This window comes from Zonotrichia leucophrys, chromosome 4A, assembly GCF_028769735.1.
Source record: "Zonotrichia leucophrys gambelii isolate GWCS_2022_RI chromosome 4A, RI_Zleu_2.0, whole genome shotgun sequence".
Lineage (NCBI taxonomy): Eukaryota > Metazoa > Chordata > Aves > Passeriformes > Passerellidae > Zonotrichia > Zonotrichia leucophrys.
Window position 1 is genome coordinate 19110152 of NC_088174.1, and position 13901 is coordinate 19124052.

At 50.8% G+C, this 13901-nt stretch overlaps 1 protein-coding gene across 4 annotated transcripts in view; it reads left to right on the forward strand.

The window, feature by feature from the left end:
- The window catches only part of FGF13 (fibroblast growth factor 13), a 182788-nt gene that overhangs the window by 84864 nt on the left and 84023 nt on the right, over positions 1-13901 (forward strand). Inside the window, exon 1 of one of the 4 annotated variants that reach the window (XM_064712768.1) lies at positions 5951-6254. The exons of the other annotated variants lie outside the window; for them this stretch is intronic. The gene's annotated coding sequence lies outside the window, so the exon portion shown is untranslated. Of the gene's footprint in view, positions 1-5950; positions 6255-13901 lie in introns of those variants that run through there. 4 annotated transcript variants of the gene reach the window in all.

Sequence of the window (13901 nt, forward strand, 5' to 3'; positions counted from 1 at the left end):
AGGCTTAATTATCCTGAGCTTGATGACTGCTACACCTGTAAATGTCCCTGCTCAAAGGCTAAGTGCTGCCTCAGTTGGCTTTGTACCTTCGTTTAGTGTCCTTTTTTATTCAGCACAGGAGGATTTTTATGGTTTTCCCTAAGTGTGGGCAGCAGCTCTGTGCAGCTGCTTTGTGCACTGATGGCAGCCTGGGCTGTGTACCAAGGTCACAGGTTGGTTCTTATTATTTTAGCTACGGCACACTCAGAATTTGTCCTTCCTGAATTTGCTTTCCTGAATGGTTAAACTGTCCTTTCCAACAGATACAGCAGGGAGCTTATCAGTTTTATCTGTAAACTTGTGTCCTGCATGGCTATCAGCATGGTACTGTCTTTACTGAAGAATTTCCCTTCATCCAGTTAAATAATCCTTTTCTGGATGAAAAAAAGATGCTCAGAATGTTATAATATTCTTGCATGTGAATGAATTCAAAGCCTGAGCAAATGAAGGCTTTCCATTTTGCTGTTTCCCTGAGGTTTTCCTGAGACAGAAGAGGCATTTGGCACAGCAGGTCATCTCTGAGGCTGCCTGAAAACAAGGCTGCACTCACAGGGGATGGATGGTGGCTGCTCTAATGAGTCAGGTTACCTCAAATTGCTGTAATGAGCCAGTGCAGTTGTGTTAGGCTTATTGCATATCTGAATTAATGGCTTGGAAGGAAGTTTGTTAGGCTGCTTTGCTAGAAACCAAATCAAACAACGGCCTGGCAGATTCTTCAATGACACGGAATAGAGAACTGGAATTTTAATTTACCTCAGGCTGCGTGTGATCCTTTCTATTAATAAACAGCCACGTCCAGCAGACAGGTGTTGAAATAACAATCCCCTGGTGAGGGTGCTGGCTCTGCACATGGAGCCACAGGTGGCCTTCCCATCAAGGTTTTATTTCAATGGTAATGGCAGTGAGCTGAGCCCCTGGGGGAGCCCACCCTGCCCCGGTCATGTCATGGTCCTGCTGCTCTTTGGGTGTCAGGAGCCTGCTCAGGGTTTGCTGGGCTGGAGCCAGCCTGTCCTGGGGGAAACAGCCATGGGTTGTGTTCCACAGCAAAGCCATGGTTTGTGTTCCACACGTGGAACCACCAGGCCAAAGCCACGGTTTGTGTTCCACACCAGGGCAGGAGCTTCAGTGCAGTCACCCTTTATCTGGGCCGGTTATCTGGGCTCAGGACAGGGCTGGGACAGTTGCCCTCAGGCTGTGAGAGCTGAGGTGGGAACAGAAACCTCCAGGGCAAGGCACAGGCAGAGGGTGGGAATTGTGGAATGGTTCCTTAGGGACAGGGGCTGCCTGTCTGCCCTGCACTGGCAGTGTGAGGTTGTTCTGTGAGTGGGATCTCAGCTTTGGATGTGCTGAAAGAATTTAACAGATGAGAAGATGCTTCGCAGGAAAATCAGAGCTCAAACGCCCCGGTAAAAATGAGGGAGGCAAGTCTGCATTTCTACCAAATACACAAAGGAAGTAAACTTTGAAAGAATGAGATATGAGCAAAGAATTTAATGGCCAAAGGACAAGATGGAGGGGAAGAGTAATGTGACCAAGAAACCAAACCAACCTGCAACTTTGTATGGGAAAATGAGTCATGAAACTTTGGTAATTTAAGGTCAAATCAACAAAGATTAATTTGTGTATACTAGAAAAATTACCTATCAATTGTTGGTTATGATTGCTATTATTGAATAACTTTGGAAAGTACAACCACAAAGTCTAATCTTACATATAAATCAATGTTTGCTAGACATGATATATTGAGTGAAAACAACAGATTATAAATCACAATTTGATTGTTTGGAGCTTAGACTTGTCTGCAAAGAGACATGATTTAAGCTGTAACTCTGAGCCTGCAGTTTAATGGTCTTATGGAAAGAAATGCTGTAGAAGCTGAAAATCAGATTTAGATTTCCATCTACTGACTTTCAGGGCAGCACCATTGATAGAGGGATTTATTCTTTGCTGAAATTACATCTGGGTGATCTCTTCCACTTCTGCAGGCAGGGAAGGAGAGGAAATGTGAGGAATTGGCCAGGTTTTGAAAGGAATGCACATGGGGGGGACGGAGCAGGTGACACAGCAGCAAGAGCAGGGCACAGAGGGCTGGACAAGGCTGCGTGAGGGGTGGGCACAGACACATCCACACAGCCTGTCATGGGAGTGCTCTGGGTGCCCGTCTGGGTGTCAGTGTGGCACTCAGGAGAGCTCAGGTGAGCAGGTGGCACTCAGGTGAGCTCAGGGCAGATGCTCTCCCAGGACACCAGGTGAGCTCAGGTGCCTGCAGATGCTCTCCCAGGACAGGTGAGCCCTCAGTGTGGCCCAGGGCTCAGGTAGCAGGGGGCACTCAGGAGACTGTCTCCCAGGACCCAGTGGCACTAGAGCGGCCACTCAGGTGAGCTCGGGTGAGGCAGATGCTCTCCCAGGACAGGTGAGCCCCTCAGTGTGGCACTCAGGTGAGCTCAGGTGCCTGCAGATGCTCTCCCAGGACAGGTGAGCCCCTCAGTGTGGCACTCAGGTGAGCTCAGGTGAGGGCAGATGCTCTCCCAGGACACAGGTGGGGCTGTGGCTGCCTGTGGAGGAGTCTCTGGCAGGGTGACAGGGCGCAGCTGTGCCATCAGTTCAATGCCAGGCTGTGCCCGTGCCCTCAGGTGAGCTGTCTGGGCAGGGCAGTGGGGCTGAGCTGCATTGCACACCCAGAGGGGCCAGGCTGCTCTCAGCCCTGCCATCCTCACTGGCAGAGATGCCCAGAGATGCACCCGGCGTGATCATCCCTCCCTGTGCCAAGGAGGCAGATGCCTCAGCTAGGGAACATCATCCCCAGCCTGTCAGCTGGATTCTATAAATGGAAATAGGTCTTTAAAAGCCAAAAATTATATTTAGTTGCAGCTATGGGGGGAGGAAGGAAAAAAAAATAAGAAGAAAAATAATAAATAAAGTCCAAACTCTTCAGAAATGGAATAAAGGAACAACAGAGCACTTAGGCTGGCCCTAATCATCTGCAAATGTTCCTGCAGTCATTAAATGTAGACTGCATAGATAAAAGTTACTCTTCTGTCACTCCTTTCATCTCTACCTGAAGCATCCACTTGCCACTCAGGTTTCTGGGTACAAGCCATAAATATTCAGCTTTTTCTGGGATGTTTTTACCCAGCGTTTGCTTGTTTTCATCTAAGCTCTCCATATGCCAGCAGCAGCAGCAATAATAAAGTGCTGTGAGCTGGAGGTGTGCATTTAGGTGATTTAGCCTTGGGTAGGCTGCACAAGCCTTATCTGAGTAGCTCCTCGGGGCCCTGTGAGGAACAGGGAGCCAGAAATAAAGCTGAAAGTGGCTGGTTTGGGTGTGAAGGAGATAGATGTGAGTGTGCTGCAGGCAGTGCTGGGCACAGCTCCCGTGTGCTGTGCCCTGGGACAGGGGTGCCAGCAGGGATGGGCTCTGTGCACACCTGGGGCTGCAGCTCAGAGTCGGGGTGCTGGGGGAGCAGCTCCTTGGGCCCTCCCAGGAGAAATGGGGTTTGCATTCCCTCTGAGCCCTCTCAGAACTGGGGTTTGCATTTTACATTGACATTTGGTACATTACAGCACCATTGCAGGGGTGTTTCAATGACAGCAGCCTGGGGCTGGCCAGACAACATGGGCTTGCCTGGTCATTGCAGCTTGAGAGAAAAGTGTTCTTTGGGGTTTTCACTTCTCTACAAACAGACAGAACTGCTCTTGGGCAGCTCCCACTCCCCGTTTTGCTGTTGGCTGGGTATCTCCATGGGAAATAACTGGGAAAATGGCACCAGGAGTGCAGCAGGAATGTGGGCACAGCAGCCTGCCTGCAGTGTGAGCCTCAGGGGCACAGCAAGGTGACAGAAACACTCAGAATGTTCCTTGGCTTTGTGCTGGAGCGTCTGTAGAGTTCCTGGGAGGGGGGAGGCTGTGCAGCCCTTTGTGCTGGTCAGCTGCTCCCTTTGTGAGAGCCAGGTGTCCTTGCACGGCTCTGAGATCAGCTTGGAGCCCTGCAGCTCTCCTGGGGCTCTGCAGAGCCAGCCAGGCCCGGGGTGGGCAGGGCTGGGTTTGGGTTTGGTTTGTGCCCGGGATGGGGCAGGGCTGGGTTTGGGTTCGGGTTTGTGCCCGGAATGGGGCTGGGCTGGGTTTGGGTTGGGTTTGTCCCAGGATGGGGCAGGGTTAGGTTTGGGTTTGTGCTGGGATGGGCAGGGCTGGACTGGGTTTGTCCCAATGTATTTTAATCCTTCAATGTGTTCTTTATGAATGCATTCTAGTTACAATAATTCACGTACAGGGCTATTGTGACAACAGCACTTTGTCTGAAATACAGGAATTTGCAACATGAAGTAGTTCATTAACAATAAGAGAATAAAGGAGAAAGTGCACATGGATTGGCAGCACTGACAGAGTAACAGGCAGTCTTTGTGGGGTCTGAGCAGCACAGAAAATGAGGAGGAGGCAGGAAAAGTCTTAACTGCTGTAGGAACTTAGAAATTGGTCTGGTGCCTGCAAATCTCATCTGTCTTAAGAGAATTGTTGGAAAAGTTCTTGGACTTTGCAGAGCTGATTTGGAGAGAATTGCAGTGGTGGAATAAAATGGGATCTGTTACTGTGCAAAGACCAGTGGAGAACTTAATCCTGCATGGGACTTGCTGGGGAGTATCAGAATACATTTGCCAGATGCAAGATAATGTCAAGTAAATATTTAAAGCTGTAATGGCAGCACAGCGTGTTGGAGCATAATGAAGCACTGAAAGGGAGTTAAATGCTCTCGTGTCAGTGAAGGGAAGCAGTGCTGCAGTTCTGTGTCAAGGCACAGTGCTCACCTCTCAGGTGACAGCCAAGGGCTGGAAGGCTCTGAGGCTGCTGAGAGGTGGTGGAGGCTCTGGTGGGCTGTAAATTCTTTAGCCCCTGTTCTCTGCTCCCAGCATCAGTTTACTGTGGCTTTGCAGCTGTGTCCCTTTTGTGCAGGGATCTGTGGTGTGCAGGAGCTGTGGCCAGCTCTGGGTGCAGCTGTACAGTCAGAGTGAGCCATGGGCACTGCTGAGCACACCTGGGCTCTGCACAGAGCCTGCTCACGTTGGTCCATCAACATCTTCTGTGCAACTTTATCTGCTTCCCCTCCGGTCTTCTGTTTCATTTCTTCGGGGTATTGAGTGATGAACAAAGAATCCTTAAAGGTCACCTTGTGCCACCCCTGCCATGGCAGGGACACCTTCCCCTGTCCCAGGCTGCTCCAGCCCTGTCCATCCTGGCCTTGGGCACAGCCAGGGGTCCAGGGGCAGCCCCAGCCTCTCATACAGTGATGGAGTCATTATTGTTGGAGAAGACCTCCAGGATGATGGAGTCCCTGTGGGTAGCCCACATCACTGAGTGTCATGCCCGTTGCTTCTTGAACATCCCCAAGGACAGTGACTCCAGCACCAACCTGGGCAGCCCCTTCCAGTTCCTCACCACCCTCCCAGGGCAGAAATTCTTCCTGATGTCCAGGCTGGGGACAGCGTGGCTTGTTCCTGGTTCTCTGGCCAGCCTGGGCTTTGGCCCCTTTCTGGCTAAACCTTCAGTGAAATTGCCATTGTTGTCACCTGCTGGAGAAGAACCAGGTGAGGTGCAGTGTGCATACAGCCTGTCAGCAGTGTGCATACAACCTGTCAGCAGCACAGTTTGTGTTGTGTTCCCCCACAGCTGTTCCAGTGCCCTTCCAGGCCACTGCCCACAGCAGGGCACTTTGTCTAGACATGATGTGCAGCTAAAGCTGTTAGTCAGGATCCATTAATATGTGACATGCAGAGCATTGCTGGAGAGAGGCTTCAGTGCTGGAGTGTCAGGTATGGCCAGGGGAAGCTCCTTTCTCTTGCCTCACCTTGTGGGAGAGGAGAATTGTGCTGGGCAGGGGCAGGGGCTGAGCCCAGGACACGAGCAGCCTGAGCTGAGCAGAATTGTGCTGGGCAGGGGCAGGAGCAGGGGCTGAGCAGCCTGAGCTGGCAGGGCTGCAGCGCTGAGCCCAGCCCATGCCAGCCCTCACTGTGGGACACAACAATTGCAGAACAGCCCCAGTCAGAGGATGGGCAGGAGCTTTAATGTGAGTGAGTGACAGTGAGTCATCCCTGGAGGCCGGGGTGAGCAGCCACAGCAGTGGGACAGCTCCATCCCACATCTGCACACAGCTGAGCACAGCAGAGCAGCTCAGGGGCTGCTCCTTCTGCCACCGAGGCTCCTCCAGGCTGGGACTGGCACAGGTAGGGCTGCTCCGGGCTGGGCACAGAGCACTGGCACAGGGCAGTGGCGCAGGTAGGGCTGGGCATGGAGCACTGGCACAGGTAGGGCTGGGCATGGAGCACTGGCACGGGTAGGGCTGCTCTGGGGCTGTGCACAGAGGCATTGGCACAGGTAGGGCTGGGCATGGAGCACTGGCACAGGGCACTGGCGCAGGTAGGGCTGCTCCGGGCTGGGCACAGAGCATTGGCACAGGGCACTGGCACAGGTAGGGCTGCTTTGGGCTGGGTGGCACCCTGACCTGCAGCTTGGGTCCCCTCTCCAGAGCCTGCAGGTGAGCAGGGGCATGCAGCAGCAGCACAGAGCTCTGGCAGCTGTGTGTCTGTTGTGACATTAATAGATAGAGACTAAAATGCTAATAATGTTTTGTGAAATGCTCTTTAGATTTTCAGTTCAGGAGCAGAGTGCATGGGTAGAATGAAGTTCCAGATTAGTGAACTTAAAGGTAAGAGGAAAGGTGGGTTTGTTTGCAACCTGCAAAGACCTTGTTTCTTAAATTAATTATTTGAGACTGTTAAAAGTTAGCTGTTAAAAAACTAATTTATTGTTTTCCTGCAGTCACTTCAGATGCAAGTGGGGTTTTGGGGCTGGTATTAAAAGTACTGAGAGTGCTGATGTGGTGTGCAGGGCAGTGGAAGGACCCTGGCACTGGTGATTGGGAATGGTGCAAGTGGTGCTGAGAGCACGGATTGCAAACTGGAGCTGCCCACAGCAGGGTTTGCAGGCCCTGTGTACCCCAGCACTGAGAATTTGTATTCTGAGAGTTGTTTGGGCCAAATATTCAGCTGCTGCAAATTGCTCTGAAGCTTTTCTTGGTAGTTTTTTGTTTAACTGGAGTTGTTGTAAATCCACGTTTCAGACATTTACCGCAGTAACATCCTTCCAATGTTTTAAAGTTTTTCAATCAACTTTCAGAATAATTGGTTTAATTTCTTTGGAGGTCTGTAGAGTCCCAATTGGCATAAGTACGCTAATGACAGAAAACAGGGACTTTTCTCTGATATGGATGATTTCAAAGAGGTACAGAAGTGAGTGTGGTATCCCAAGGCAGCTCCCCAACTACATATGCAGCATGCAATGTCCTTAGTTTGAACAGAGTGGCTTTTTCTGGTCGTAGAATAAGGATCACTTACTAGCTCCTGAAAACCAGAAGCTAATTTATAGCTCAGTGTTGAAACAATGTCTTTTTTCTAAGACACACATTTGTCTTTGCTAACTTTGATAGACTGTTGTAAGCTGGAGGACTGCAGCATTCATGCACTGGAATGTGAAATGTGAGGATTTTTTCCTTCAGCTCTGCTGTGCTTACTGCCTTGGGTTGTTTTTTATGTCATTTACGGTGCTGAACATCAATGCGAGCATATTATGCAATGTAGGATAAAAATACACAAAGGCAATAACCTCACTGCTACTTCTGCTCCAACACAACAACCTTCTGTGATCGTTTTGCCCTTTGGTTTCTGGAGGAGTTGATTGCACACGGTGCACTGCCCCTGGGGTGTTTGTGGCGTGTCTGAGCAGCAGCAGGAGCTCCTGGCAGGCTCCAGGTGTGTGCCAAGGCTGGCAGTGGGTGCAGATGGCTGTGCAGCTCCCAGCGTGGCAGCACCCAGGCACGGAGGTCGCCTGAGCAAACATCCGAATTTCATGGCAGGTTGTGTGGAGATGCGTGCTGCTTTGTAGAGATCTGCATTTCATTTCTGTTCTGTGCCCTTGTCGCCGTGTCCTTCCCCTCGGTGACAGCGTGTCAGTCAGGAGTGACTGCCCAGCTGGCCTTGTTTGAGCAGGCCACGATGTGCTGGGCCACAGCCACCCAGCTGAGCTGTTTCTGCTTTGACTGAGCACACTGCTGGGTTTTAACTCTTTTCTGCATAGCCTTGAAATGCCTCTGGATCAGGCTGCAGAGTGCCAGCAGCGTGAGCGCAGGTGTGAGCACAGGTGTGAGCACAGCCACCCCCGTGCCACAGCCATCACTGCTGGGGCTCTGACTGCCCCTGTGCCAGCTGCCCTGTTGCCCCTGGTGCCAGCAGAGCCCTCCGTGCCCCTGCAGCCCAGCTGCTGCCCGGGGCTGCTCAGGGAGCCAGCCCTGCCCTGTGTGACTGCTGCTGCTGCTGCTCCCCTCTCACCTGCCCTCACAGCATCCAGCAGCCGGCTCAGGAACTGAACAGCACCACTTGCAGTAAAACAGTAATGCCATTTTAGCTCTGCTGTGCTTGGGCTGCTAGCACAGGACAGAGGTGCTGGGCAGTGTGTGGGAGCACCATGGCAGCGTACAAAAGAAAGTTGTGGGGAGGCTGAGAAGGATCTCAGTATGCAGAACATCTACTTGGACTCTCCAGGTGATCATCAGGCTAGGCAGTAACAGGAAAGCAGGCTGTTTAGGCTTCTGCTGATTTGTCTTGTTGCTGGTTAAACTGATGGGCAGTAGAAAGCGAAACCCTTGTGTGTGTGCAGCGTGTTGTAGCCACTGTGAGCAACAGTGATGGCACAATTACACATGGCTTTCTGCAGAGTCTGAGAGGCTTTAGGTGAGTGTGGAGAGGGGAAAACACTTTCAAGTACAGCTTCTAAACCTGTGTCAAGTGCAGGCTCTGAAATGCAGTGCATTGATTTCAGGGGAGGGGGAATGGGTGCTGTGGGTGCTGTGGGTGCTGTTCCTCAGTCAGTGCTGCTCAAGGGGATGGAATTTCCCCAGATGGGGAGGGAGCTGCTGGGTGCCAGGTTGTTGGGTGGGTTACTCAGGCCCAGCACGGGGAATGGGTGCTGTGGGTGCTATTCCTCAGTCAATGCTGCTCAAGGGGATGGAATTTCCCCAGATGGGGAAGGAGCTGCTGGGTGCCAGGTTGTTGGGTGGTTACTCAGGCCCAGCACGGGGAATGGGTGCTGTGGGTGCTGTTCCTCAGTCAGTGCTGCTCAAGGGGATGGAATTTCCCCAGATGGGGAGGGAGCTGCTGGGTGCCAGGTTGTTGGGTGGTTACTCAGGCCCAGCACGGGCAGCGGGGCTGGGGGCTGCTCCAGCAGGGGCTGCTGCAGTGGGTAGGCAGCACTCTGGGAACAGAAGTGCCCGGGTAGGCAGAGCCTTCTCCTGGTGGGTGAATGACCACGCTGAGCTTACAGCTGAGTGGATTTTTCAACGTGGTGTAACTTGCTGGGTAAATTTTTGGGGTATGCATCAAATGATTTGTGCAAGATCACCTGTGGTGGGAATTCAACATAACCAAAGTTTAGTCTAAGAAATCAATGTGAGAAAATATTGCAGCCTTCATTCGACTGTTTTACAGTTTGTGTACATGTGTTTGTATATAGGGACCCTGTCTGCATAAGCCTAAGCTTTAACCTGTTAAAATAATTCCTGACCTTTAAATGAAGAGCAATGTTAATTTCAGGTTAAATGAAATTTAACCATTTCTTTTCTGAAAGGATTTCTCTGCTGTGCAGAGCTCTCTGCCCCTTTGGGTGGGGTGCTGAGGCCCAGCAGGGTCCAGGGTTCTGCTGTTCCCAGGGCTGTGAGAGCACTCTCTGCACCTCTCCATGGCACACCAGGATTTTGGCTTCTGCTGAAGAGTTTTCTGTGCTTTCCTGTGAGAAATCTCCTCTGAGGCCATTTCTCTGCACAGCTCTTTCTGTAATGAGTGTGAATTTTAAAGCACTCAGTTTCTTCATCCTTCCCTTTGTTAATCCTCAGTAAATGGGGCAAATAATTGGGAGGTGCCACCTGTCCTTTTATGAATGGTGCTTCTGTTCTTGTGTGCCTCTTCCAAGAGAGATGCCCAGGAGCTGCAGCTCCAGTGCCAGCCTCTGAGCTGCTGCTCATTCCTGCTCCCAGAGGCAGCACTCATCCTTCCACACTTCCAGGAGGGATGCAGTCTATTCTTTGATGATTTTGTTGCCATTTTCAGGCTGCTTTTCCTGGAGGATTCTGATCTTTTTCAGTTCTTCCTTTGTGTTTTTGTTGCTTTGGGTTTTTTTTTCTTCCCAACACTAGGGAAGTTTGTCTCTTTTTGTAGCCCAGCTGTTGACAATAACGCTCCATAAATAGGAAGAAAAAAGGCACTTCTCTCTACTTCCCTCATAATCTGAAACTATTCTCCTAGCTCCAAATAGGGCTACATTAATAATTAAATTCTCATTAAAGTTACGATACACAAGAGCTTTCTAATACTTCATAAGCAGCAAACTAAAGCTGTGCAAAGCTCTCAAAAACTGCAAGCTTCCCACTCATCCTGGACCTTTCTAGCAGGTCTTCTGGCGCCTTCTCCCCTGCATGCCTGATTTTCACCTCTCCTCCAGGACGTTCTCTTAGAAACAGCCACTCTCCTTGCTTTGCTGCCAGACTTTGTCAGTGAAGAACGTGAGTGCACTGTGGCACGAATTGTCACAGTGGTTTTTACATTCCCTGTGAGCTGGTCAGAGGGGGGGTTATGGTAGGCAGGGGTGAGTGAGGCTCACATTTCCATCTGTCTGCTGTCCCTCTCCTCCTGTGTTCATGGTGCTCCTGTCCTGTGCTGGTGGAGCAGAAGGAGAAATGTCTGAATGTCTGCTCCAGCAGCTGGGGTGGCAGCACAGCTTCATCCCAAGGCCAGATCCTTTCTTCATGGCTGTGCAGTTTGGGTGCTTCATCTTCTGCCACTGGCCAGGCCAGCCTGCTGTCCAGTGCCCTCCTTGAGCCTGCCCTGGTGCCCAGCAGTGTCCCAGTTGTGCACTGGTGTGCTCCCAGTGCTCCCAGTGCCTGCAGCTTCCCAAACTCACACTCCACAAAGAGGAGTGGTGCCCTGGGCATTGTTACTGTCTGTCTGCTGTGCTGCATGCCCCAGCCCACCTGCTTGGAAAGCAGCCAGCTTGCATTGGTTCAGCAGATGGGAAAAGCAGCAGAGCTCGGAACAGGCAGGGAAGAAATGTTCGTGCAGTCATTCATTCCTTCATTCATTTCATTTATTCATTCCTTTATTTATTCATTCCTTCAGTCATTCATTCCTTCATTTATTCATTCCTTCATTTGTTCATTCCTTCACTCATTTATTCATTCCTTCATTCAGGGACAAGCACAGCACTGAGCTGAGCTGCAGAGCTCAGATGAGAGGGGGCACGTGTGGCATGGCAAACCACAGCTCCTGATGGCTGGGAAGGGAAAGGTGCTGGCTCTGCACCCTGGGGCTGTTCCTCAATAAATTGGGGCTGTTCCTCAGTAAATTTGGGCTTTTCCTCACCCTGCAAATTGTACTCAGTGGGTGCAATTTGCAGGGTGCCCCTCAGCCCTGTCCCTGCCCTGGCAGCTCCTGTTCAGCTGCACCCTGAGCAGCCAAGGCTGGGCTCAGCCAGGACAGGGCTCAGCCAGGGCTGCCTGGTGGCACAGGGTGCTTGTTGGCACAGGCTGGCACAGGCTGCCTGGTGGCACAGGCTGGCAGAGGGTACCTGGTGGCACAGGCTGGCAGAGGCTGGCACAGGCTGGCAGAGGGTGCCTGGTGGCACAGGCTGGCAGAGGGTGGCACAGGCTGCCTGGTGGCACAGGCTGGCAGAGGGTACCTGGTGGCACAGGATGCCTGGCACAGCTGGGACATGAGGCTCTCTGCAGAAACCCTGCTGCCACTCCCACAGGGAAACAGGAGATGCATTCTGAGCAGCATTCATCAACAAATGTTTGATGTCTGTGCCTTTGTCTGTATTATCCACAAGGATCTAAATGCAGCCTTATCTGGGTAGTCTTTGCAGGGGATAACAGCCTATTACTGCTAGCAGTTAATCCAATTACTCTTTTAGGTCAAGGGGGAGTGTTCTGTGCAAATATTTTTGGAAGATCTGAGAAAAGTTGTTCTATGTGTGACCCAAAGAGAGCATATTTTAGAATTTTTCAGCAGATCAAAAGGTTAAGAAATTTCTACATATGTTGGAGGAAACATGGTGCAAAGAGGTGTCAGCTTTCAGTTTTGATCACAAGGCAGTCACTTATTTAAAATAGAAAGATATTTCACGATGGAAAGTAGTTTCAAATCAGAAAATAAATCACTATCTGAAATCATCAGAGAAATTCTTTGATGTGGGAAGGAAGATGGAGCTGTGCAAACCTTAAGAATTGATACAGCAATGAGATGTTGTGCCTAGAGTAGGTTTCAGCCATGTAATTCTGGCTCCCTTGGCTCCTGGTTCTCCATGAGGGTTTCACTGAGTGCCTCAGCTGGGGCTGTGCAGGAGCTGTGAGTGATGCCCCTGGAGCTGGAATATTCTGAGCCTACTTTTAATTCTGAAAACTCACCCAAAGGAAGTTGTGTCTTTCACAAGGTATTTTTGCTGCTTTGTTCCTTTCAGTTGAAATGAGCTGGTGTGGTGCCTGGGTTTGGGGGTGTGCTGGGGAGGAAGGAGTGGTGCAAAATGAGGGACTCCAGAAATGGCTTGCTGTGAATAAAAATTAGAGAATTGGCTGCTTGTGCTTCCTGTAATATCTGTGTTCATTGTGAAAACTGCAAGTCAGAGTCAACCAGACTTCAAAGTTGGGAGCACACAGCTGCAAGCTGAAAATAAGATTTGTGGGTGATGCAGAAGTGCCAGAAAGGCTGTTTGGTAAGAATACTTCATCAAGATTTGGCAAAGCTTAATGTGAAATGGTTTGGATAGACTGTGTTGTCATTAAGAGGTTCTGAGTGTTTTACAAGCCCAGAATAGAATTTTTTTTCAATTAGCTTGCAAGTATTGTTGTCCTCTGAGTTTATTATGTGCAGGTGGCTGACAAAAAAAATCCCACCTTCAACTGGGAGAAATTAGGAGGGAAACAAAGCAGTGATGATAAGAAGCAAAGAGAATTTTTACTGCCCAAAGACCTGAGAGATTTTCATCAGCTGTCTCAAAAATGGTATTACAGCTAAATACCCCACTTTGCTACCCTTCCCTGTCCTACAGGGAAGTCACTTGAAGCAAGTTATTTTAGAGAGGTTTTTTTTAGACTTGTTCCTGTAAGGAGCTGAGAGCAACTTGCTAGCCTAATGTTTCCCCTAAAAGGAAAAAGAGAATAATTCCTGATAGCTCCAAAGGGCCCCAGGGCCTGGGGCACCTCAGCTGGGACCTTTATTGATTTCCTTGGTGGGGTCAGGGAGGCAGAGCAGGAGGGAGGGGCTGGGGAGCGTCGCTGCTCTGTGTGCTGGGGGTGGCACTGGGAGGTGACATTGGGGAGTGACAGTGACACTGGAGGGGTGACACTGGGGCATGACAGTGACACTGGGGGAGTGACAGTGACATTGGGGAGTGACAGTGACACTGGAGGGGTGACACTGGGGCATGACAGTGACACTGGGGGAGTGACAGTGACATTGGGGAGTGACAGTGACACTGGAGGGGTGACGGTTACACTGGGGAGGTGACACTGGGGCATGACAATGACACTGGGGGAGTGACAGTGACATTGGGGAGTGACAGTGACTGTGGGGAGGTGACAGTGACACTGGGGAGGTGACACTGGGGAGGTGACAGTGACACTGAGGGAATGACACTGGGGAGGTGACAGTGTGGAGGTGACACTGGGGGGGCATTGGCTGCTGCTCTCGTTATTCCACAGAGTCACACTGGGGGAATGGTTTTTCCTGCCCTGTGCCAAAGAGAGGGGATTTCTTCACTTTGTGGGTGCA